We start from the raw sequence: 24,529 nt of genomic DNA on the forward strand, positions 1-24,529 counted from the left end.
TTTAGATTAGAGGTGGCCTTCAAGGTCTAAGAAATTAGCATAGGTTTAGCTTTCAACTAAGAATACCAAGAGAACAAAGCAAATTTTTTGATAAAAGTAAATTGAAAAGTTGTTTAAAATTACATGCCCTATCTAAATCATGAAAGTTTATTTTGGACTTGACTGTCCCTTTAACAGTTTTTGGCTAAAATGCAAGTCTGTCTAAAGAACAAAAATTAGGGGGCAGTTTGCAAAAGCCTAGATAGACGGTAAACACAGAGTTAAAAATGGTATTGCTATAACTTTAAAAATAAAAACAGTCAAGTGTATACCAAAAAAAGTTTTATTTGAAGACATTTTAAACTTTACATTGAACAATTGCAAGATCAACAAAATTAACCACTTTCAATCAATGGCAAGACGATGATATACAATATCATTTTGTAGATATTTAAATGACAATTGTTGCAAAAACATAATCCAAAATATAGCATATTTTGGATTAAAAAGTATACTGTTAAGTAAATATAAATAAAAAAATACTGTATGTTGCACTGTCAACATTATTGCACAAAAACCACCTGAATATAGTCTGCTTGAGCTTGGATTTTGCCAGCAACATTCTCCTGTAATGTAGGTAGATGTTCACCATACTCGTGGACATCCAAGCTCTCCAGATCTATATCAGGGATTGTTAGGGCAATGTTGTGCAACATACAGCAAATCAAAAAAATGAAGGAGACTTTGGAGGGGGTGTACTGGAGAACCCCACCCGAGATGTCCAATTAACGGAAACGGCTCTTCAATACGCTAAAGGAGAGCTCAATCACCAAACTGGTGGTTATGTGTGCCTCATTGTAGCGCATCTCTTCCACTCCGTTGGGGTTGTGGATGGGTGTGAACAGCCACGGAAGACACGAATATCCAGAATCACCTGCGTAAAAGAAATAGAGCATTGATATTAGCAATAAGAATGATTAAAATATATAATATACATATGTTTGAGTATATAAGAGATATTTACCTATCAGGATTCTCTCTGGCATTTGTCCCTCCTGGAAGTGATGGAAGATGGCAGAATTCCAGAGGACGAAGGAATCATGGTTGCAGCCAGGGAGTCCAGAGCATATGCTCATGATCCTCAACCTGGCATCGCAGATGACCTGGATATTCAGCGAGTGGTTGTGCTTCCTGTCCCGGTATGGCTCCTCTGTACCCCTGGGAGGCTGCACCAATACATGCGTGCAATCTATAGCCCCCAATACTCTTGGCAATCCAGCCAGATGATAGAACTGGAGCTTGACAGCATGCCACTCCTCAGGTGTATTGGGTAAGTGGACATGATGGACTAGGCGTTGGTGCAAGGCATTTAGGACAACCTTCAGATGACGTGAGAAGGTTGTCTGGCTCATTCCTATGCCTAGACCTACCACAGCCTGGAATGATCCAGTTGCCAATGACCGATAGTAATTTCACCATCCCAGGGATTGCCCTAGTCCTTGCAGTGAGTAGCTCGAGAGAGTCCTTGATTTTGATAAAGAGCCTCTCAATAGAGGCCCTATTTAGTCAAAATCTACGGATCACTTCTCGGTCACTGAGGACATGGAGACCAATCCTAGGCAGGAACACCCTCGGCACCCGCTGGCATCTTCATTGTCGCACAACCACAGCCATCAACACCCGTCTTTCCCTGCGTCTCCTTAAGAACAGGACAAACTGTAAAGCATTTAATATGTCCATGCTCAAAATAATAATTAAATGAAGTTATTGAAAGCCCTTTTTATAATGCCAAGTTCTACAGCTTTGAATGATTTCAGCAATTGAATAAAAGATGCGCAACACATTACATAACAAATGACTTGCATAATTTCAGTATTATTGCATCATTTGATGGGCAAATTGATTGAATAATTTATGAACTACGACGATTGACAAAATTTCGGTATTATTGCGTTATGTAATCTAAATTATATCTAAATTTCTAAATTAATATGTATAGAATTAGATCATCCAGGTGAGTTCACCAGCTGTAATAAATGCAGGTATATTGTTTGTGCAATTAAATAAATTACTTATGCACAACACATGAGTATTTAGCTATGGTTGGAATCATAAGTCTGATTTTCTGTGTTTGGATGGCAGCGTTGTGGAGGCTTAAAAGGTCAGTGATTACTGTGTTTTTGAGATACCATATTAAAGAAAAATGTGGTGTATTAACATTGACAAACATAACTTAGAAAGAGAATGCAATGTAGAACATTATGATATGCAATCATTTGTGCAAACGTTATCATCATTTGTGGGATTGTGAATGCCATTTTAAAGTCTTTTCAATGTATTTTGCAAGCACAAAGGAAAACAGTGGCATGCAAAATACATAGAAATTACTTTAAAATGGTATTCTGCTTCCAACAAAGGATAGCAACAGAATTAAAACAGTGCTAATATGTTTTTTTTTATAAAATATAATTAATGACCTCCACGACGCTGCCCTCCAAACACAGAAAATCAGTTTTACCTGTTCAGATTTCATCCATAGCTAAATACTCATGTGTTGTGCATAAGTAATTGATTGAATTGCACAAACAGTACACCTGCATTTATTACACCTGCATTTATTACAGCTGTTGAACCTGGCCAAAAGCATATGCCATTTTTAAATCATGTCAATGTATTTTCCATGCCACTGTTTTCATTCTCTTGCTATCCTTTGTGTGAAGTCGAATGCCATTTCCAAATCATTTCAATGTTTTTTCATGCCACTGTTTTCATTCTCTTGCTATCCTTTGTGTGAAGTCGAATGCCATTTCCAAATCATTTCAATGTTTTTTGCATGCCACAGTTATTGTTCTCTTGCTATCCTTTGTTAAAAATATATTTGCATAGTGAATTGAAGAATAATGTAGATTATCACGATTGCACAATATGACAGAAAGGGAATGCTATTTAACAACTTTGTGTTAGTAACATTTGTCTTTGTGTCTAGAAAACATTACACATGGTGCAAATAGATTTTAAAAATATAAATATATGAAGTTAGCTATATGTTTTTTTATTTTATTTTTATCTCTATATCTATTAGTGTGACAAGTTTGGTGCAAAATTTAAACATAAATATGGATTTTGTCCGCTTGCTTTGTAATGAGAGACAAATTTGTAAACAGTAGTAATGTATTTTTCATTTTTATCTCTATATCTACTAGTGCACCAAATGTGTAGCAATAATATTGTTTGATTTAGAAAGGGTATACAATTTTAATAAGGTTTCTAATTTACTTTTATCATGTAATATGCTTCATTCTCTTGCAGCATCGAACATAAGCTTTCTGTGTTTTCAGACTCCCATTGAGTTCTATGGCATCCGCGACCTCAAGGGTGGCGGATTGAAAACCAGGTACGCTGAATCGAAAAAGACGCAAGCGTAAATGTTGAATTTTTGATAACTTCATGAGAACTTCAAATAGTGTCGATTAGGAGGGTGAATGAACACGATTCTGCTTTAATTCCACGGGTTTTCAACTTGCATTGATCTGTGTCGAATTGAGATTGTGGGATCGTATGTTATGTCACAAATTTCAACATTTGCCGATCTTGACTCTTTGATAACTACGCCGGATCAATCTCGCGACTATTATGACGTGGAATTCCAGCGTATTTTCGTTTGACGTTTTGAAAAATAGGCCCCTAAAAGTCAGGGAAATTAAAACCTTTCTAAAGGGAAATAAAAGTCTAATCTAAACGTTCATGGTTCAATAGAACATTTCAATTTAAGCTTCTTTTCAGTTTATTTCCATTATCCCATTTTAAACTCAATTTATCAAGCAGCAAATGCAGTTTTGGAGACCCTTTGCTGCAGGCTGGCATGCATTTTTACACTAGCTCTAAGCTGGTGGATTAAAATCTCCCCAGTCACGTTTGCCGAGGGTATATTGACTAGCGGCAGGTGGCGGCATTACACAAGGACAAGCTTGTGCAATATTAAATTACAAGTGCTGCCCACTTTCTGCAATCATGGGCAGAAAGGTTTGCGGAAGTGAACCTTGTTTGTCCAGACTTTATTAACCCTTTGAGTGCTAAGCACTTTCCACCTGGGTGCTAAGCTGATTTAAGGGTTTTTTTATTTTTTGAAATATATATTTTTTTACTTTTTTCTTTCAGATCCCCAAGACATAAACTGTTGGAAAGGTCTGGTGATTGCCTTTCCAATGGCGGGTCTTGGGGGTCTGTAGCTGCTTAGATGTCTGAGATACAGGCTTCTAAGCAGCATGCCCCCTTTCCCTATACTTATTGTAATTTTTAAATTAATTTGCAAGGTGACGTCATCAAGTCATTGTGCGTAACATCACTGTGCAAAACGTGAAGCCCCGGTGATGCCTGTCACTATACAGGCCCAATTGCCGGGGTAGGAGCGGGTGGGAGCCCCCAGATCTCCCTTAAGGTGGGAGAGTGCTAGCGACGGCTCTGAGCCGTCGTTAGCACCTGAGTGGGAAACTCTCTGACGTCTCAGAGCTGTCGTTAGCACTGAAAGGGTTAAATGAAGCCCTTACTTTATCTTGGTACCCTTTGTTGAAAGCATCTCAGGAGCAAGAATATACTACTGGGAGCAGGCTAGTCATGGATGGCTACACACATATGCTTGTTGTCATTTGCTCACCAGATATTTTCAGCTATCTTCCAGTAGCAATCATCAATGCAAAAATAAAATAATCTAACAAATTACAGCATTTTGATTTTTCACAATTATGTCCCTTTAAGTCTGTTCCCAAATCAGTTAAAGGGGTATTAAAGATACAATATTTTTTTTCTTTTAAAATCATAATAACATATTAAGCATTTAAGCTTAAAGGGACACTGAACCCAAATTTTTTCTTTCATGATTCAGATAGAGCATGCAATTTTTTTTTTTTTTTTTTAACTTTTATTTGTAATCCAAGAAAAGGTCATAAAAAACAAAAAATAAAAACAATATAAACAGCTTTGAACATATAAGATCATCCGTAAATTATACACAAGTTCATTCTTATAATACTGTATTTAGCTATGCATACAGATATATTTTAGCTAGATATTGATATATCACATTCAGCTTACTTTTTAACATTTCTTGGAGTTTTTTAGTTTTTCACCCCCCTCCTCCTGAACCCTCCCCCAACCCATACCCCTCCCGTGCGGAGAGGCAGCTCATCAAGGAAAGAAGAGAAAAAAAAAAAAAAAAAAAAAAAAAAAAAAAAAAAAACCCTAAATGAAAAGGGGGGGGGGAAAGAGAAAGAAATCAGCTTAGATACTAGCTCTCTTTTAATTTTTACCAGTTTCCTAATAAAACAATTTCTGTGTTCCTGAAAGGGAAGATTATATGGTTCATTTCAGATTCGGGAAAAATTCTCAAAAAAACCGCCCATTTATCAAAAAATCTTTTAATGTCTTGCTCATTATTTATGTCTGCATTTCTTTGATCTAAAATACATTGCTTTTTCATGCAGTTTTTTATCTCGGAGATACTTGGGATTGTGCAGCTTTTCCACTTTTTGCAAATTAAATATCTAGTAGCAAGAATGCCAGAGATTACCACTTTCTCATCGCTCTGCCTACCAGATTCTTTAAGACAAAATATTATCTGATACAATGTGAGTGAAAGATTAGCTATTTTGAGTACCTTCTTGAACCAGTATTCGACCCTGGCCCATAGGTTTTTAATCTTTGGACAGTGCCAAAACATGTGGATTAGGTCAGCTGCCTGAAGTGAACATTTTGGACATTTGCAAAATCCCATGTTGGCACACTTGAACCCTCTCTTTGGGGTAAAGTATGCCCCATGCAGGAGTTTGACGTGCGCCTCTCTCCAGGTTGCAGATAGTGTTACTTGCGAGATTTTCTTAATTGATAATTGAATAGTGTTTATTTCAATATTGTTTTGTGGAATTAATTCATTCCAATAAGCGACCAAGTTTGCCCGTATCGAGGCTCCTTTATTTATGCTCAGGAGATGATAACACGGTGCAATTGACACATGACCATTTCTTGTCAAAGCTAGCCAGTTCTCCAATGTGCCCAGTCCCCATTCCCAGCCCACTTTTTTAACCAAGTCTTGGACAAAATGCCTTAATTGCAAATATGCAAAAAAGTCCTTATTAGACAGATCAAAATCTATTTTTAAGTTCTGGAATGATTTAATACATTTCCTTTCTTTATCTATAATTTGAAGTACCTTTGTTAGTCCAGCCGTGTGCCATTTTCTAAAAACTTCCGAGTCTAAGCCTGCTTGAAAAGTAGGGTTGCCTATTATGGGTAAGATACAGGAAGCTCTATTATTAATTGATAAGGAAAACGTTATCTTATACCAAGCTTTGAGTGGATTGAAAATAGTTTTAAGTTTTTTAATTTCTGCTGGAATTTCTTTAGGTTCTAAATGTATTAATGCTGCTAAAGAGTATGGATGACATACACTAGACTCAAGATCATTGTTCAGTACATAATTATTAACCGAGATCCAATCCATTACATTTCGTGCTAAGAAGGAAAGGTTATAGAACCTTATGTCAGGTAACGCAAGACCTCCACTTTCTCTTGGTAGCGAAAGCTTCATAAGAGAGATCTTTGACCTTTTGTTTTGCCAAAGGAACTGAATAAGAGAGGTGTTAATCGATCGGATATCCTTTCCTAAGAGAATTATTGGTGTATTTTGAAGGATGTACAGTAGTTTTGGAAGGAGAACCATTTTAAAGAGGGCTATCCTGCCAGAAAGTGATAATGGGAGTTTTTGCCAAGTCAAAAGTTTTTCCTTAATTGTTTTTATTACCGGGGGAATATTCAAAGCATATAGATCCGATATTTTTATCGGGATATGGATCCCTAGATATTTAAAGGAATCTGTTACTTGATGAAAAGGAGTATTCAGGATGGAGGTATTATTTTTCCTGAGCCAGTATATCTCTGACTTAGCCATGTTGACTTTATAGCCAGAGAATGAGCCAAATTGCTCCAATATCTGGAAAAGTTTCGGTAAATTCAATTTAGTGTTTGCCAAATAAAGCAGCAGGTCGTCTGCATATAGACCGATTTTTATTTCAGTGCTACGAATTTTTATACCTTCTAAAAGATGGCGAATTTTGATTGCCAGAGGCTCTATGGAAATATTAAATAAAAGCGGGGAGAGAGGGCAACCCTGCCTTGTTCCTCTACCCAAAGAGATAGAAGGGGAGATGGTATTATTTACTATTAATTTTGTAGATGGCTGATTATAGAGATTTCCAACGAATTCAAAAAAATTCCCCCTAATACCAAATTGTCTTAATGATGTTTTAATATGTTCATAATATACGGAGTCAAAGGCTTTTTCAGCATCGATGGAGATAATGGCGAGATCAGGTAGGCCCTCCCCCCCGCTGTATTGGTGAGAAGTAGCCTCGAAATATTCTACCACAAGCAATGCTTCTCTTATTTTCGCAGCTGAATTACGGTTATTTAAAAAGCCTGCTTGATCAGTGTGTATGATTTCTGAAAGGATCCCTTGGAGTCTATGTGCTAAAATCGCAGTGAGAATTTTATAGTCGGAATTTAGGAGAGCAATTGGTCTATAAGATTCTTTGCAGGACGGGTCCTTTCCACCTTTTAAAATCAAGGTTGTATATGAGCTAGAGAATGAAGAAGGAATCAAGTTACCATTTGCAAAAAAACTATTGAAAAGATTGCAGAGGTGTGGAGTAGCTTCACTAGACAAGATCTTGTAAAACTCACTAGGGAGACCATCTGGGCCTGCTGCCTTATTTAGTGAAAGCACAGATATTGTTTTTTCTATTTCCTCTATGGAGATGGGGGCATTTAAATTATTAGACATTTCAAGTGTAATTGTGGGGTGTTTGAGGTCCCTCCAGAAATCTGAAGATTTCTGTGAGTCACTTGTTTTATATGAATACAGCTCTTGATAGTACTCAAAAAATATGTTTAGAATGTCATCCGAGTTTGAAATTTGTAACCCTTTATCTTGCACACTATCTATTACAGGTTGTTTTTTCTCATTTTTAATTAATTTGGCTAACATCTTACCCGACTTATTCCCAAATCTATATAGCTTGGCTTCCATTCTTAATTCTCTTTGTGTTTCTTGTGACAATATAAAAGTATCCCTTTCATTTTTTGCTTTAACATATCTCGTCCAGTTTAATGAAGTTTTATCAAGAAGATATTGGTTATAAGCATTAGTCAGACATTGGCATGATTCTCTTTCTCTGCGTCTAATTTTCTTTTGTAAGGCAATACTATATGACAATATTTCCCCTCTCATTACTGCCTTCGCAGTATCCCAAAACAATTCAGGCTGACTCAGAAATTCCTTGTTAAAATGTACATACTCCTTGTACTTATTTACGAGCCAATTCTTAAATTTTATCTCTGCCATTAAATAATAAGGAAAGAAGAAGCGCGATAGAGCAGGGCGTGGGCGAGAAAACTGGAACTCCAAAACAATTGGTGCATGATCTGAGAGGAGAATTGACAGAATGTCTGATCTTACCCCATTCATTAACATACGTTCATCAATTAAAAACAAATCAATTCTAGAAAGAGTCTTATGCGCCTTCGAAAGGCAAGTAAAGCTCTGGCTAGAGGGATTTTGATGTCTCCAAACATCTCGCAAAGATAAATTTTGCATAATTTTTTTAAGTAGCTTAGATTCTAAATTATCCTTTTTTTGTTTCAGTTGTTTAACATCTCGCCTTAATCTGTCAATTGGGCTTTGTGGTGCCATGTTGAAATCTCCACCCATAATCAGGCACCCTTCCGTGTAAGCTAAAAGCTTAGATTGAAGAGTGGTCCAATAATTTGGGTCGAGTTTATTAGGGCCATATGTATTGCACAGTGTATACATCCTCCGAGAGATCTTTATTTTCAGCATAACATATCTCCCCCCTGGGTCAGCCTCAAAATGTATTACTTCTGAATCAATTTTTTTCCCAATTAATACTGCTACTCCCCTCTTCCTCTTAACACTAGGTGCAAAATATATTTCCTTCACCCAGGCTGACCTAAGCTTCAAAGATTCTTCCGCAGATAAATGAGTTTCTTGAATGAAACCTATGTCAGTCCGGATTTTCCGAAGCTGAGTAAGAATTGCCTTCCTCTTAATTGGGGTAGATATACCACCCACATTCCATGACACAATTTTGCATTTATCACTGCCTGTACTCATTTATGTTTCCGAGAATAAGGGGCAGAGGGAAGAACAATAAATAATAATAATAATAATAAAATAAAAAAAAAAAAAAAAAAAAAAAAAAAAAAGGGGGGGGAAGGGGGTCCTTAGTTTTAAAAGGCAAAAATAAGAGATTCCTCCTCATTTCCTTTGATACAAAATGAGTAAATGCCCTCTCCGCACCGGAGGGACCTAAGGACTGCGGCTCATATCTGAGCAGCCATCGCTCTCCCCTAACGTGGAGAGCAAAAAAAAAGAAGAAATTCAACATATTGTATTTTATCTGAGACCTTCATGTTTTAAACCTAATATCATCTGACCGGGGAATTCAGTGTTTTGTAGAAGCTTTCAGCTAAATGAGCCTCCTCAAAAAAATGAAAAACTTCATTAACTTTAACCTTCAGTTTATATGGAAATATTATAGTTGCCTGGAATCCTTTCTGTATAAACCTAGTGCAGATGGGAGCGAGCTCCCTTCTTTTTGCAGCGGTGTCAGCAGAAAAGTCCTGAAACAAGAGGATTGTGATACCTCCGACTTTAACTGACTGTTGTTTACGATAGTGCTGAAGTAAGGTAAGTTTGTCTTGGAAATTTAGCAATTTAGCTATAATAGGTCTAGGTTTAGTTCTGGCTTTGTTCCCTACATGGAATGAGCCTAATCTGTGCGCTCTCTCCACTGGAATAGGATATGAAGTGGGTGGCAATTTTAGAATTTTAGGCAAAGTTTCTGATACAAAGTCAACAAGATTGTCATATTGCTGTTCTTCTGGGAGTCCTATGATTCTTATATTGTTTCTCCTAGAGCGATTCTCTAGATCTTCTAGCCTATTCTGTATTTTTTGTAAGTTGGTATTCACAGATTCTAAATTGGAACTATGCGTTATTGTTAGATCTTCCAGGTCCGAGACTCTTTGCTCGGCTTCCTGCAGTCTATTGGAAAATTGGCGAACTTCCTGTGTTAAAGAAAGGAAGTCTTGTTTAATTTCAGCTCTTAGAGCTTCAAACTTGGGAGAGAGTGCTTCAGATATATTAGCAACAAGGTTTTGCATATTAATAGGTTCTTGCGCCACTAGTGGAACTGACTGCGTGTCCATGTTTGTCTCTTGATTACCTTTCATTTTCCTATCTCTCTGCCTCGCTGCCATGGCCGGAGAAGGGGTTCTAGGTGAAACGTGGAAAAATTTATCCATGTGCCAATAATAGAGAATTGTGAAGAAGGGGAAAAAGGAAAAAGAAAAAAGAAATTAAGCCAAAAATTTGTGAAAGTTAGTGAAAAACCAGAGGTGTTTGTGGGTTTAAGTTGAGAGCTAGAGACGCTACCAAGCTGACATGTGAGGATAGGTGTGTGAAAGTGACGACCAAGTGTGGGGAGGGAGAGAGAGAGAGGAAGGGAAAAAAAAGAGAAAGAAAAAAAAAAAAAAAAAAAAAAAAAAAAAAAAAAAAAAAAGGGAAAAAAGGGGAAAAAAGGGGGGGAGGGGAGGGGAAAAGTGAACAAACTAGTGATACTTAGTTAATTGTGCAGTGAGGTCCGGCCACGGATGCGAGTACCAGAGAAAAGATATGTAAAAGACATATCATCAGATCCACCAGGTCTAATAGTAGTAGTAGGGTCACAAGATAATGCCAATAGGGCCAGTAAAAGTAATCTAGTTACTCTACTTTAAATAAAGCTCTAGTGCTGTCTAGAGATAGCGAGGGATATACCCTTGTTCACGGGGTAATCTCTAGAAAGAAAGGCTAATGCAAACATGTCCCAGAAATTATTTCAGCTTTTTTAACTGTTTAAGTCATAGTCTTATAAACTGTTTCTCTGCCTTTATATGTCTTCCTCCTAAACCCCTTTTTATCTTGCTACACTCACTATCTAAATCAAAACAGTTTTGCCAAAACTTAACACAGATATTAATTCTTATAAAGCATAAACAGATAATCAGCCAATATCTTTAAATCAATCAACAGCCCAGAACACATCGTTTCAGTTCAACATCCAGGACATATATAGAACAGCAATTTCTACTTGGAAAATTAAATTCTGAGATGTAGATATATAGATACAGTACAAAACTTAGGATTCAATACCAGAAAAATGGATAGATTGGATAAATTGAGAAAATATCAGCAACCTTATTTATAGAACAAGCTAATAATTCATGAGTTTAAATAGGTCAAATTAGTTGTTAGTTGTTAAGGATAAGAACATACAGGAGCAGCCCACAGCATATAATTAACAGAGTAGGGAGTTTTCTTAGCCTGTCTTTCCTACACAGGCACTAATACAGAATGTCTGTTAGGCTGTTAAATTAGGTAGGACCAGGAGGCTCTAAAAAGACCTAAAGGACAGCTATACATATAAATTCACAGTAAATTAGTTTTTAAAATATATAGCATAGCTGTAAGGGTAAGGAGCCCCTTTATCCCTCTCCCTCTCCTCTCTTCCCCTCTCCTCCAAAAAAAGGATCTCAAACCCTATAATCAGGAACCGTTTATATATAAGTCCTGGACTCAATTGAAAAAAAGGGTTGGTTATTATACTCTTTATAGAAATCTCTGCTGGGCTATGCTACCAACGTAGGCCAATATTATAAAAACTGTTCTTACTGCTTTTATAAACCTTGAGATTTAAATAAAACTAATGCTTGCAGAAAGTGTGTTCATGCCATAATCTGAGTGTTAAGACACAGTGATATATGTTGAAAAAAAAAAAAAAAAAAAAAAGGAGCAGGAACCTCAGAGAAAAAAAAAATAGAGGAGAGAAAAAAAGAGAAAGAAGGAAGAAAAAAAAGAAAAAAGAAAAAGTAAAAAAGAACAAAAAGGCTACAATCAAGAATCAATAATTAACTGCATCTATATGTTGAATTACTACACATTTTAGCCATGTGAAAAATGTTTGCTTTTTGTAACTTCACAAAAGACAACTATTTTCTTATCCTCTCTTGAATAGTCTTAAATCAGTCCATATTTTCTGTATGGCCTTGATATCTTAGGAAAGTAAAAAAATGTATCCTTTTAACAGTCTCAGTCAGTGACCGCGCTTGATCCCAGTAAGCTTTTAAAGAGTCTTATTTAGTATCCTTTCCTTTCAGGATATCCCCAGCTCTCTCCAGGTTACACAGCTTGTCCCCTCTGGAAAATTATATCAGATGATTCAGCCAGCAAGTAAGTCAGGTATATATTATCACCATAGAAAACTCACCCCCTATGTGCATGCCAGCCGTCCGCATCTCCGTTGTTAGGCACTGTCTCCAGCAAAGCTTGTCCCAGAGTGAAGTCAGCTCCTCCGCTTCCTGTTTGTCCTTCCAGGAGGTAATCAAAGCTAATTCCCCTCACGCAGCACCGGTGGGAGGGGAAAAGCAGCACCGGACCAACACCGCAGCCAGCCAGACAGAAAGCTCCTACACCGGACCCAGCTCCCTCCCACGCAGCACCGGTGGGGGAGGGAGGGAGGGAGGAGAACCAAAAAAGGAGCCGGGGTACGACTCAGCAGCTGAGCCCACACAGGGCAGCGGGTAGGCTTAAGTTGAAATAAGAGAATTGCAGATTTTGTCCGGCGGGGTCAGCTGGCACACAGGGGGGAGAGAGATTGTTTAATCATACAGCCAAAATATCAGCAGGGGTAACAAGGGAGAGGCAAGGTAGTATGTTCCACTATAAGGTAAGAGAGCGTATGGCTACTACCAAGAAAGCAGGAAAAGTTGAGGGTCCAGGTAATTAAAAACTGACAACCATCAGTGGGATGACAGACCACTGGAGAAGGTTCCGGATCAGTTAATCCTTGACTATCCGAGACTGTTACCCCAAGACTTGGGGTAGGGCGCGAACAAACCACCGCCACTGTGTATGGGACTGGAGCTGAATCCTGAGCCACACCTGTGCAGCACCTGTGCAACACACCTGCTCAGCAGCACCTGTGCAGCACACCTGCTCAGCAGCACCTGTGTAGCTCCACCTCCACCGGAACCTCTGTCAGAGCATCAGCAGAAGCCCAGAGCATGCAATTTTAAATAACTTTCTAATTTACTCCTATTATTAATTTTTCTTTGTTCTCTTGCTTTCTTTATTTGAAAAAGAAGGCATCTAAGCTATTTTTTGGTTGAGACCATGGAAAGCACTTGTTTATTGGTATGTGAATTTACCCACCAATCAGCAAGAACAACACAGTGTGTTCACCAAAAATGGGCCGGCATCTAAACTTACATTCTTGCATTTCAAATAAAGAATCCAAAAGAATGAAAATAATTTGATAATAGGAGTAAATCAGAAAGTTGCTTAAAATTGCATGCTCTATCTGAATCATGATAGAAAAAAAATTGGGTTCAGTGTCCCTCTAATACATGGATTAAATAGAAAAATAATTTTCCAAATATTACAATTGCAGCCAAGGAAAACCAAGAAGTATGGTGGTAGCTCAGAGATAGAGTGCCAGCAAATTTGAGTGACATTAGTTTTGACATCTCAGCTAGCACAGGAATTAAGATGGCTGGTATAGGTTTAGGTGCCAGTGTGTCTGTAAATTTAGTTTCTGAACCTTTATATTAAGGTACATCATTTTACAAATTATTATTTTAGCTATTTATTAGTCAGTTATTCCATTCTCAGATAAAATCTGTAGTGAAAAACATCATTGTTTTCAAATAAGCATTTTGTTAGCAAGATGGTAAACATAATGACTATGCCACCCACTTACCAGATGCACTCACCTACTCACTCTTAACTCTTATGATACCCGTTCACTGTCCCTGCAGATCTCCTGATTATTTTACTGATTAAAATATGTTAACATAATCCATTTGTAAAACAGGTTTAATTCTATGAATGATTATTTTCACGCATACGTTCTTAATTTCTGTAACAGATTTTTTTTTTTATGTATTTAAAAATATTTGAATAACAAAGAGCTTAATACATATTCAATTAAACCAAAACGGTCTTGATTTCTGTTTTTAAGAACATTGTTTTATGTAACAACAACAGTCAAGATCTATGTTCATTTTGCTAACTGGTACTTTTTTTTTTGCAATTTGACAACAACCATTATTTTATATAATTAATGATTTAATGGAAGAAACATTTTTCTTAGTATAGACATTTCTTTTACAAAAAGGCAGTACATACATTAGATTAAAAAGGCAGTACATACTTTTGTGTCCCATTTGAACCATGTGCAGCATTATGCTGCATTTAAAATGTTACCATTGTTCTAAATATTGATTAGAGTTAGAATGAGTTAAGTGTACTGGTTAATTAATGCCTTTTGAGAGTGTTGAAGGGTTATTGACCTGCAATATCCTTATTCAGTGTTGGAGGGCAGAAAGATTTTCATAATTTTTATATCTTTTTTGAATCTATTAACAAATAGATTTACGTGAACATGGCTAAAAGTTTTATTGTTTTTTCAGTACCTATTCTGCTTTTATCTGATGCTTTTTTAGCTGTATTTTTTATTTCTGGATTAAAATATGTAGCAATAAAATAAAAAATAAGAAATAAATTTAAAAAAATCCTCTCATTAAGACATTTTTTATAAGAACCCTAGTTCATGTAAATATTCCAGTGCCAATTAAACAACTACAAAATGTGCCACAGAAGAAAGCTTTAATTACTCTTACGTATGAAACTAAAATAAGTCTTCATCAACCATTGAACATAAAGGACTAGATTACAAGTGGAGCACTAATTTATCACACACCCGTAAACTACAAAATCGCCCGTTTATGGGCATGCAATGAAATACCAGCCATTACAATTAGCGCTCCAAAAATTAACCAGTGATCAGATCTCTCATTCATTTTCAAAAAGTGCCGCAATTGGTATTGTATTTTTTATTTAAAAAAAAAAACAATAAAAAACAACTGCACAAAGCAGTTTTTAGGGGTTAAAAAAATGGCACTGAAAAGTGCTTTTACATTGCGGTCTATGGGGAACAGTGTGTTCCCTTTAAATATGTATGTGAATGCTTATATACATATATATTTATGTGTTAATATGTGTATATACACATATAAACACATAAATATATATATGTAAAAATTCATATACATATATATTTCAAATATGCTGCCCATCACTGCGGCTGCACTACTCTTCCCTTCTGCTGTGCTTGGTTCTCAGCCGTGTCTCACGGCATGAGAACAAGGCTTCCATTGGAAGCGTGCACTTGTGAGCGCAAAGCATCCGTGTACTGTGAACACAAGGTTGCATTCGCATTGCACCAACTTGTACTACCAGTGCACATTTGCGTGCGCTGTTATTACTGAGTGGAGTGCCAATCTCGCTTTTGCAAAAGCAATATTTTGCGCTCCACTTGTAATCTGACCCAAAATATTTTTGCCTGCTTTTATTTTTCTTCTCTATGACCTTATTAGATAAACACAAACTTGGAGAAATATTTATAACCAGATGTGTATTTATGTTTTTTACTTCCTTAAATTGACAGTAAATTCAAAATTAAGGTTTCATGGCTCAAAAAGAGTATGCATTTTTAAACAACTTCCCGGTTTCATTCTATTACCTAATTTGCTTTGTTCTCTTGGTATCCTGTCTTAAAAAGCAAACCTAGACAGGCACAGGAGCAGCAATACACTACTGGGAGCTAGCTGCTGATTGGTGGCTGCACAAATATGACACTTGCATTGACTCACCCAATGTGTTCAGCTAGATCCTAGCAGTGCATTGCTGCTCCTTCAACAAAGGAAACCAAAAGAAAAAAGCAACTCTAAAAATAGAATACATTGCTCTGTCTGAACCATTAAATAAAGAATTTGGGTTTCATGTTCCTTGTTGCTTTTTCTAATCATTCTGCTTATATCCTCTTACTTCAGCACCTCAGACAGCACCCTAGGAAGAATGCAGTTTTTGACGTACACGTTAGAACTACTAATTTACTTTACATTCCTACTACCATTCGAATGTTTCTATAAACAAATGTTAACAATTCAATATCAAATATTACAATCAGATATTTGAATGTGACAATTGAATATTCTTAAAGGGATACTGAACCCAAATTTTTTCTTTCATGATTCAGATAGAGCATGGAATTTTAAGCAACTTTCTAATTTACTCCTATTATCAAATTTTCTTCAATCTCTTGGTATCTTTATTTAAAATGCAAGGATGTAAGTTTAGATGCCGGCCCATTTTTGGTGAACAACCTGGGTTGTCTTTGCTGATTGGTGGACAAATTCATCCACAAATAAAAAAGTGCTGTCCAGAGTACTGAACTTAAAAAAAGCTTAGATGCTTTCTTTTTCAAATAAAGATAGCAAGAGAACGAATAAAAATTGATAATAGGAGTAAATTAGAAAGTTGCTTAAAATTGCATGCTCTATCTGAATCATGAAAGAAAAAAAATTGGGTTCAGTGTCCCTTTAAGCAACACACACATTATATTTTGTTGTTGATTCTTGTAGGTTTAAATTGAACTGTTAATATATTAATATTCAAATGTTACATTCAATAATTAAATATCACATTTTATGCAAAGAAACGTTTTAGTTTTTTTGCAAAAGGATAGTCAAATATTTTGGTGAAAAAATGTACCATTTGTTTACAATGAATGCATGTGGTCAACATTTGTTACATATAACAAGGGTGCTGAAATATTCAGCTATCCTTTCTATCTACTTATTGGTACACTAAGGGCCAGATTACAAGCAGCGCACTAACTTTTTATTGCTCATGAGCATTAACTGTGCTGAAGGTAAAAAATCAGTATGCCAACTTACAAATGCTGCATATTCGTCTTAAGTAAGGAGAGTAAGAAGAGCGCTCTGATGAAGTGCCGTAGAGACAGGAAATGCATTAGCTGCTAATGCTGCTAGCTGTGCCCTATATACGATGTAAACTTGTATACTGAATAAAATGGATCCTCTCCTCTTACTTAAGCTGAATATGCAGCATTTGTAAGTATTTATCTACATTCATACATATATAAATACATAAATACTCATGTATATACACATACAGTATACAACAGAAGTGAGTAAGCCCCTCTGGAATATCACTTAAATGTCAAATGATTCAAAATTGAATCACCTCTCAATAATTGCATTATTTCTAAGTTGACAAGTAGAGTGTTTCCTCTTATGAACAATTCAAAACAAATACTTTAGAAAAACTTTATTGAAAATACAGGCCCAAAACTAGAAACTAGATACAACAAAATTGAATAGACCTGTGATCCACGACACACAAGTTAAATCATTGAAAAAAAATTGAGTACATCAGTAATTTCCAATTAGCCTAATTGCATGAACATGAGTATAAAATGAACTATGGACACCAGGACTTTTTCAATTTTGGACCTATGAGCTGTGTCTATCTGCATGTCTGCATCATGGCTCCACATGTTAAAGAATTGCCAGAGGAATTAAAAAAATCTGAAATCTTCACAAAGATGGAAAAGGATACAGGAAGATCAGGGACCAACGAACACAGTTTCAGCAGTAATCAAGAGAGATAGAACGAGCCACAGTTCTACTAATCAGTGCCCCAGTGGCTGTCCTAAAATGACGCCACGAACAGTGCGCTACTTGCACAATTTAGCTCTGAAAACAGTGCTTCAGACTGAGGGTTTATCAATAGAAATTTGAGTTTTTGTGTTAGCTCTGAAAGTGCAAAGGATTTTGCAAAATCTTAACCACTAAGAACGGCATCCAAGAAAAAACCCTTGCTTGCTCTTCGGAACAAAACTGCAAGATTAAACTTGAAGAATTAAACATGAAGAATTATTGTACGCCTAAGCCATTAGTTATATTAAGGTGCTGTATGTATTTATTAAAAATAAAATATAAAAAAATATTAATAATTAAAGTAAATAATTATAATATATGTACCTATACTTAAAACAATCTAAAAAGCATATGAATATGTATGTATTTTTACAGTATAATAATTAATAATAATTATTTTTAAATATTTTATATGTAATATTTACATAACACGGGGGGAGGTGCCGAGTGGTGACGTCTCAGTGTCAATTAGAGAGGAGAGCAGCGTGCAGAGAAGGGAGGTGAAGTGAGCAGCGGCCGAATTTCGAATCATGGGTCGGTGCTCAGCAAACAAGCAAACTTTGCCTCTCATCTTAGCTGCTATAGCTATCCAAACTGCACAGGTGGTGCATGTTTGCAGGTGATGCTTGGAAAGACGGGCTGGACGATCCAGCTTCTCACAACGGCACAAGGAGGAGGCATAGGCTCCTACAAGTCAATGAGCCCACCCAAAGAAATTCCGGTAAGGGGCTTTTGGTATCTAACTGGTATATCAGGTGAGACCTGATCTCCCCAGAGCAAAAGAAAAAGATACATCCAAGGGGATACAGCACAGAGGGAGAGTAAGCAGTCAAGAAGGTACCACGCACACCACGGATACTCAGCCTGGTAAGGAAAGTTTGGGGAATATTGAATACAGCTGCTATTTCCACACACCAGGCAATCAAACTGGCTACCAAATTGTAGCAGCAGATAAGAGCATTAAACTGTGTCATGGAAAGGGGGCTGGAGTTTCAAGCTTGGAAAACTGTTTGTGAATACCCTTCAGTGTGGGCAATATTATAACTGCTCTTAAATTATAACAGCTGTTAATAGCACTGGACTGTGTAATTGAACGGGGGTTGGAAATATAAGCTCTGTAAAGTTTGGGAGAATGACAGTCATCACAGGCACCATTTTTCTCCAACCCTCTAGTTAGGTGTTTAGCTGATTGCTCAGAAGAGTGTGGTAAGGCCATAACATCCTTAATAAACATAGTAGACTCCTTGCAGTTCTCTCTATGCTGAACAAATAACTCTCTGAAAGACACTCTATCTTATACTGATACTCATTTGAAATCACAGCTCCCCAGCATAGGAGCTGGAAAGCAAGTCTCTGAAATAGCTTGGTTACACAACCATTGTAGCTGTTATACACTTATCCCCTGTGATATGAGGAACTTTTGCTAACACTTATTGCTCCTTTAAATAAAAAGTAACTATATCAGCTACAAATTAAGGACCAAGGATCAAGTAATGTGAAGTCCAGATTGAAAAATACTTGAAATCCCAGAAAATGTCGCCCAAATATAAACTGGGGGATAGAAAGAATCCCAAAAATATAAATGTCTCAGGGACTTCTCTGTTGGAAGATAAAGGGGAAGAGACAAATGAGGCCAATAATATAGCTACTCAAGTTTCGGCTCTGATATTTCCCAAAATGGAGGAGATTAACCTAAAACTTTCATCTATAATGGAGGAAATAAAACATCAAAATAATCAGCTCACAGAATTAGAGCAAAGAGTATTGGAATGTAAGGATAAATTGAATACCTTTGATCGCAAATATGACCTGGTGTTGAAACAAAATATTAAACTAGAGGCCAAAGTGGAAGAATTGGAGGACAGAAGTAGACATAACAACCTGAGGATAATAGGGTTTTCAGAAGAAGTTAAAGGGACAGTCAAGTCCAAAAAAAACTTTTATGATTTAAATAGTGCATGCAATTTTAAACAACTTCCCAATTTACTTTTATCACCAATTTTGCTTTGTTCTCTTGGTATTCTTAGTTGAAAGCTAAACCTAGGAGGTTCATATGCTAATTTCTTAGACCTTGAAGACTGCCTCTAATCTCAATACATTTTGACCACTAGAGGGCATTAGTTCACATGTTTCATATAGATAATATTGAGCTAATGCACAGAAAGTGACCTAGGAGTGAGCACTGATTGGCTAAACTGCATGTCTGTCAAAAGAACTGAAATAAGGGGGCAGTCAGCAGAGGCTTAGATACAAGATAATTACAGAGGTAAAACGTGTATTATTATAACTGTGTTGGATATGCAAAACTGGGGAATGGGTAATAAAGGGATTATCTTTCTTTTTAAACAACAAAAATTCTGGTGTTGACTGTCCCTTTAAAGCAGAAAGCCTGATACAATTTGCTGGAGTAACTGGAAGGAGCAGGAGCAGAACACTAGAGCCATCAGATTCAAGATCAAGTAGTCCAAGACCGGTTGTGGTGAAGTATCTAAACTTCCAAAGCAAAAAAAGATGTAAGGGTGCTGCTTTTCCAGGACTTCTCCTATGTGATGGTGAATAAAAGGAGAATTTTTCACCAATTTGTACTCAACTGGTGAAAGAGGGGAATTTTTTTTTCATTGCTGTATTCAGCTAAATTGAGAATTAAAGCTGGCAATTATGTTTTTGTTTTTGAAACCCCTGAACAAGCACAAGCCTTTCTGGATAGGGATATAACAACCAGTTAAAAATTTTGGGTTGTCTTCTCTGGCAGGGGTGTTTTTTTGTTGTTGTTTTTTTTTATGAAGGTTGTTCACTGTAAAAAAAAAAAAAGAAACAACAATTTAGTTATATCACTGTATTTTGATATGTGGAGATGTTTTCTGCTTATGAAGTACTTTGTTTCTAGAAGTATTCGGGGCTTTAACTATGAAAAAAGTGGCAAAGAGGGTTATTCACCGTGGAAAAGAACCAACAATTTATTTATACCACTGTATACTGATATGTGGAGATGTTTTTTTATTTATGAAGTAGGTTTCTGTAGAAGTATTTGGGGTTTCAACCATAAAAGGGGCAAAGAGGGTAAATAATTCACTTTTTTTTTAGGTTATTCAATGGGTAAAGGAACCATTTATTTATATCACTGTATATGGATATGTGGAGATATTTTTTTTATTTAAGAAGTAGCCTTTTGTAGAACTCTTTTTTCTTTTTTTTTCTTTTTCTTTTTTTATGAAGGTAACTTACTGTTAAAAAAAAAGAAACAACAATTTATTTAAATCACTCTATATTGATATGTGGAGATGTCTTTTATTTATGAAGTAGTGTTTTTTAGAAGTACTTGGGGCTTTAAACATGAAAAGGGGCAAAGAGGGTTATTCACCGCGGCAAAGAACCAACAATTTATTCATACCACTGTATACTGATATATGGAGATGTTTTTTATTTATGAAGTAGGTTTTTGTAGAAGTATTTGGGGTTTTAACCATGAAAAGGGGCAAAGAGGGTAAATATTTTTTATTTTTTTTGTTATTCACTTTGTAAAAGAACAAACAATGTATTTATATTACTGTATACGGATATGTGGAGATGTTTTTTTATTTAAGAAGTAGCCTTTTGTAGATTTTTTTTTCTCTTCCCCCCTGCGTAAGGAAAGTCAGTCCCCATATGGGCGTATTAGATTGAGATTTGAAGATGATTTACTTAAAAAGATGTCCAGGAAGGATTTATAGTTATGTTTGTTGATTTGTTTGCATGTTTGTAGTTTTCCCCCTTTATTTTTTTTTCTCTCGCCCTTTCTCTCTCCCTCCCTTTAGCCCATTAGCTCACCAATAACAGGGGTATTTTTATACTAATTAATGGTTAAAATTTTGTCTTGGAATGTGGGAGGAATTAACTCCACAATTAAACGTAAAGCTATTATAAATGAGTAAGAGAAGGAGGGATATCATGGGCCTCAAGGAAACACACTTTAAGAACTGGAACACTCGAAAATTAGGGCAAAGTGGATTGGGGAGGTTATTAGTTCATCTTATATTAAATCTTCAAGAGGGGTAGCAATCTTGTTAAATCAAAAACTGAAATATGAACTTATACACATTAACCTTGAGAATAAGGAGTATGTAATTGGTAATATCTATGGGCCTAATAAATAAGATTGGAGGTTTAGGAAGAAGATTCATAGAATTTTAGATAAATTCCTAGAGCTTACAATAATAATTATGGGTGACTATATAAATTCTTCCCTAGATAGGAAAAAGCTTTTGGGAAATAGGCTATCTAAGGGGTGGAATTATAATTCTAACTATGGTAAAAAAGGTATTTACAGCATTATCTGTGATTTATAACCTAGTAGACTCATGAAGACTTTTAAATCCGAATAACTTGGACTATACATGCCTCTCCAAATCTCACAATACTTTGGCTAGATTATATCTTTTTTTAATCTCAGATTCTCTTATGTCCAGAATTATAGATACTAATATTCTTAAATTTGTATTCTTGGATCATGCTCCTGTTACTCTTACTTTAAGTGAACCATATAGAGCTAATTACAATGCTTCCCCCCCCCCCCAGTTACTTGCTTAAATCACTAAAATTTGCAGAATTTTTCAAATTAAAGCGGAATGAGTATATGATTAATAATATAGACCATAAGAGCAATATGTCTATATATTGGGAGGCGGTTAAAGCAACCTTGAAGGCAGAAGTCACGTCCTACCTAATTAAATTAAGAAAAGAGGGGCACACTATGAACGGGAAGTTAGTGGATGCCATCTCTACAATATACTCTTGCTTTAGAAACCATCCATCTAATACAAACAAACTTACATATCACAAAATAAAAAAAGACAGAGTACTTTTTTCTTAGTTTGGCAGGAAAGTCGATAGTTAAAAGCTTAGTGCATTTCGAGAAATTCAGAAACAAGGGGGGGAAATATTTAGCAAACCTGTTTAATAAATCAAAGAAGAGAAAGTCTATAGGGTCTATAAGTAAGTAGGGGAGAACTACTAATAAAGTAGAAGAAATTTCTATGCTCTTCCAAAAGTATTTTACAAAATTGTATACTTCCCAAATGCCAAGGAGTGAGGATATTGAGGGGTTCTTGTAAAATATAAAAATACCTGAGATTTTGGTGGAAGATTTGGAAGCACTGAATGCTCCCATTTCGGAATAAGATATTATCAAAACTTTGAAAGGTATGAGGAAGGGCAAAGCCCCAGGACCAGATGGTCTACCCCTTGAATTTTATTGGCTTTTGAAGGATGAGATCCATTGTGAGTTAAAAGAACTCTATGAACAGTTTTACTCAAATTAAAGAAAAATATGTCATCTCAATTTAAAGCAGCTTACATCATATTGATACCAAAGGAAGACTAAGATAGTACACAGATATCCTCTTATAGACCAATATCTCTCCTAAATCTCGATTATAAGATCCTCATGAAAATTTTGGCCAATAGACTCAAATCAATCTTGCCAAAACTACTTCACTTAGACCAAGCAGATTTTGTGATGAGGAGAACCCCAGAATTGAACATTAGGAAGATTTTACAAGTTATCTATCAATATAGTGGCTCAATGTTGGGGGAAGAGTCCTTGACTCTGCCGGAGGCCTTCCTGCTATCCTTGGATGCAGAAAAGGCCTTCGACAGAGTGGAGTTTTATGTGTGAAACTTTAAGGAGGTTCGTCTTGAAGGGGAACTTTCTGGGTCTGATCTCCAATGTCTATTCAGACTCCAGTGCTTCAATTTTGGTTAATAATTATTTGTCATCTTCCTTGTTCTTAGGTAGGGGCACCACCAGGCAAGGTATCCCTTTGTCACCCATTCGTTTTGATTTAATTTTGGAAACATTGGCTATTAGACTCAGAGAGTTTTTACTGGGATCTAAAATAGGTATGAAGACTTTTAAGATCTCGCTTTTTCGCAGATGATCTATTAATGTGTATAACATCTCCAGAAAAACAAGTTAGTGAAATAATAAAACTATTGGACATTTATGGCAGTGTATCAGGTTATAAAATTAATTATTCCAAGTCCAAAATTATGTGGTTAAAATAAACAAACAGTGTTAGATCAACCTTATCCTTTTATAGAAACCAAGATATTAAAATATCTGGGAATTTATTTGACGGCAAATCCATCCAATTGGTACTGCATGAATATTGCCTCATCCCTCCAACAAAATGTTGAAAGATTAAAAAATTGGGTTAATATGCCCCTTTCCCTTATGGGTAGAGTAGTGGCTTTTAAAATGTTTATCCTCACAAGAATCTTGTATCCCATTAGGATGTTGCCTTTGGCAATTAAACCATCAGATTTTATTCAATTTACGAAAGCACTGAGATACTTTCTTTGGTGAGGAAAGAAATCTAGGATTAGGCTAGATTAGCTTTTTCTTCCTTTTGTTAAGGGTAGACTGGCATTACCCAATACAAAAATGTATAATTGTGGAGCTTTGTTAAGATTCCGCTGGATTGGTTAGCACAAACAGATAACTTTACCAAGTGTAGTATGGATGAAATATTATGTGCCCCCTTTTCCCTGCCTTTTATTCTGCACTCCCCAAATAGAGAGCTAGGAGCAAGGATTTCATTTCATCCTTTGTTAAAAGATATTTTATTAGCCTGGAGAGCTGCAATGAATTCTATGGGGAGGGGGTAATTTTTTGATTTCTAAACAGCTTCCTCTTCTAGGTAATCCCTGATTTTTACCTGTATTACATTGTAGGGTGTTTCAACTTTGGAAGAGTTTAAAAATGTGTTCTATTTACCATTTGTTGGATCCTTTAACTTTAAAACTGTATAATTTTAAAGAATTCCAAAAAAGATATAGCGTTCCAGCAACAGATACGTTTACCTTTATGCAGTCA

This window comes from Bombina bombina, chromosome 5, assembly GCF_027579735.1.
Source record: "Bombina bombina isolate aBomBom1 chromosome 5, aBomBom1.pri, whole genome shotgun sequence".
Taxonomy (NCBI): domain Eukaryota; kingdom Metazoa; phylum Chordata; class Amphibia; order Anura; family Bombinatoridae; genus Bombina; species Bombina bombina.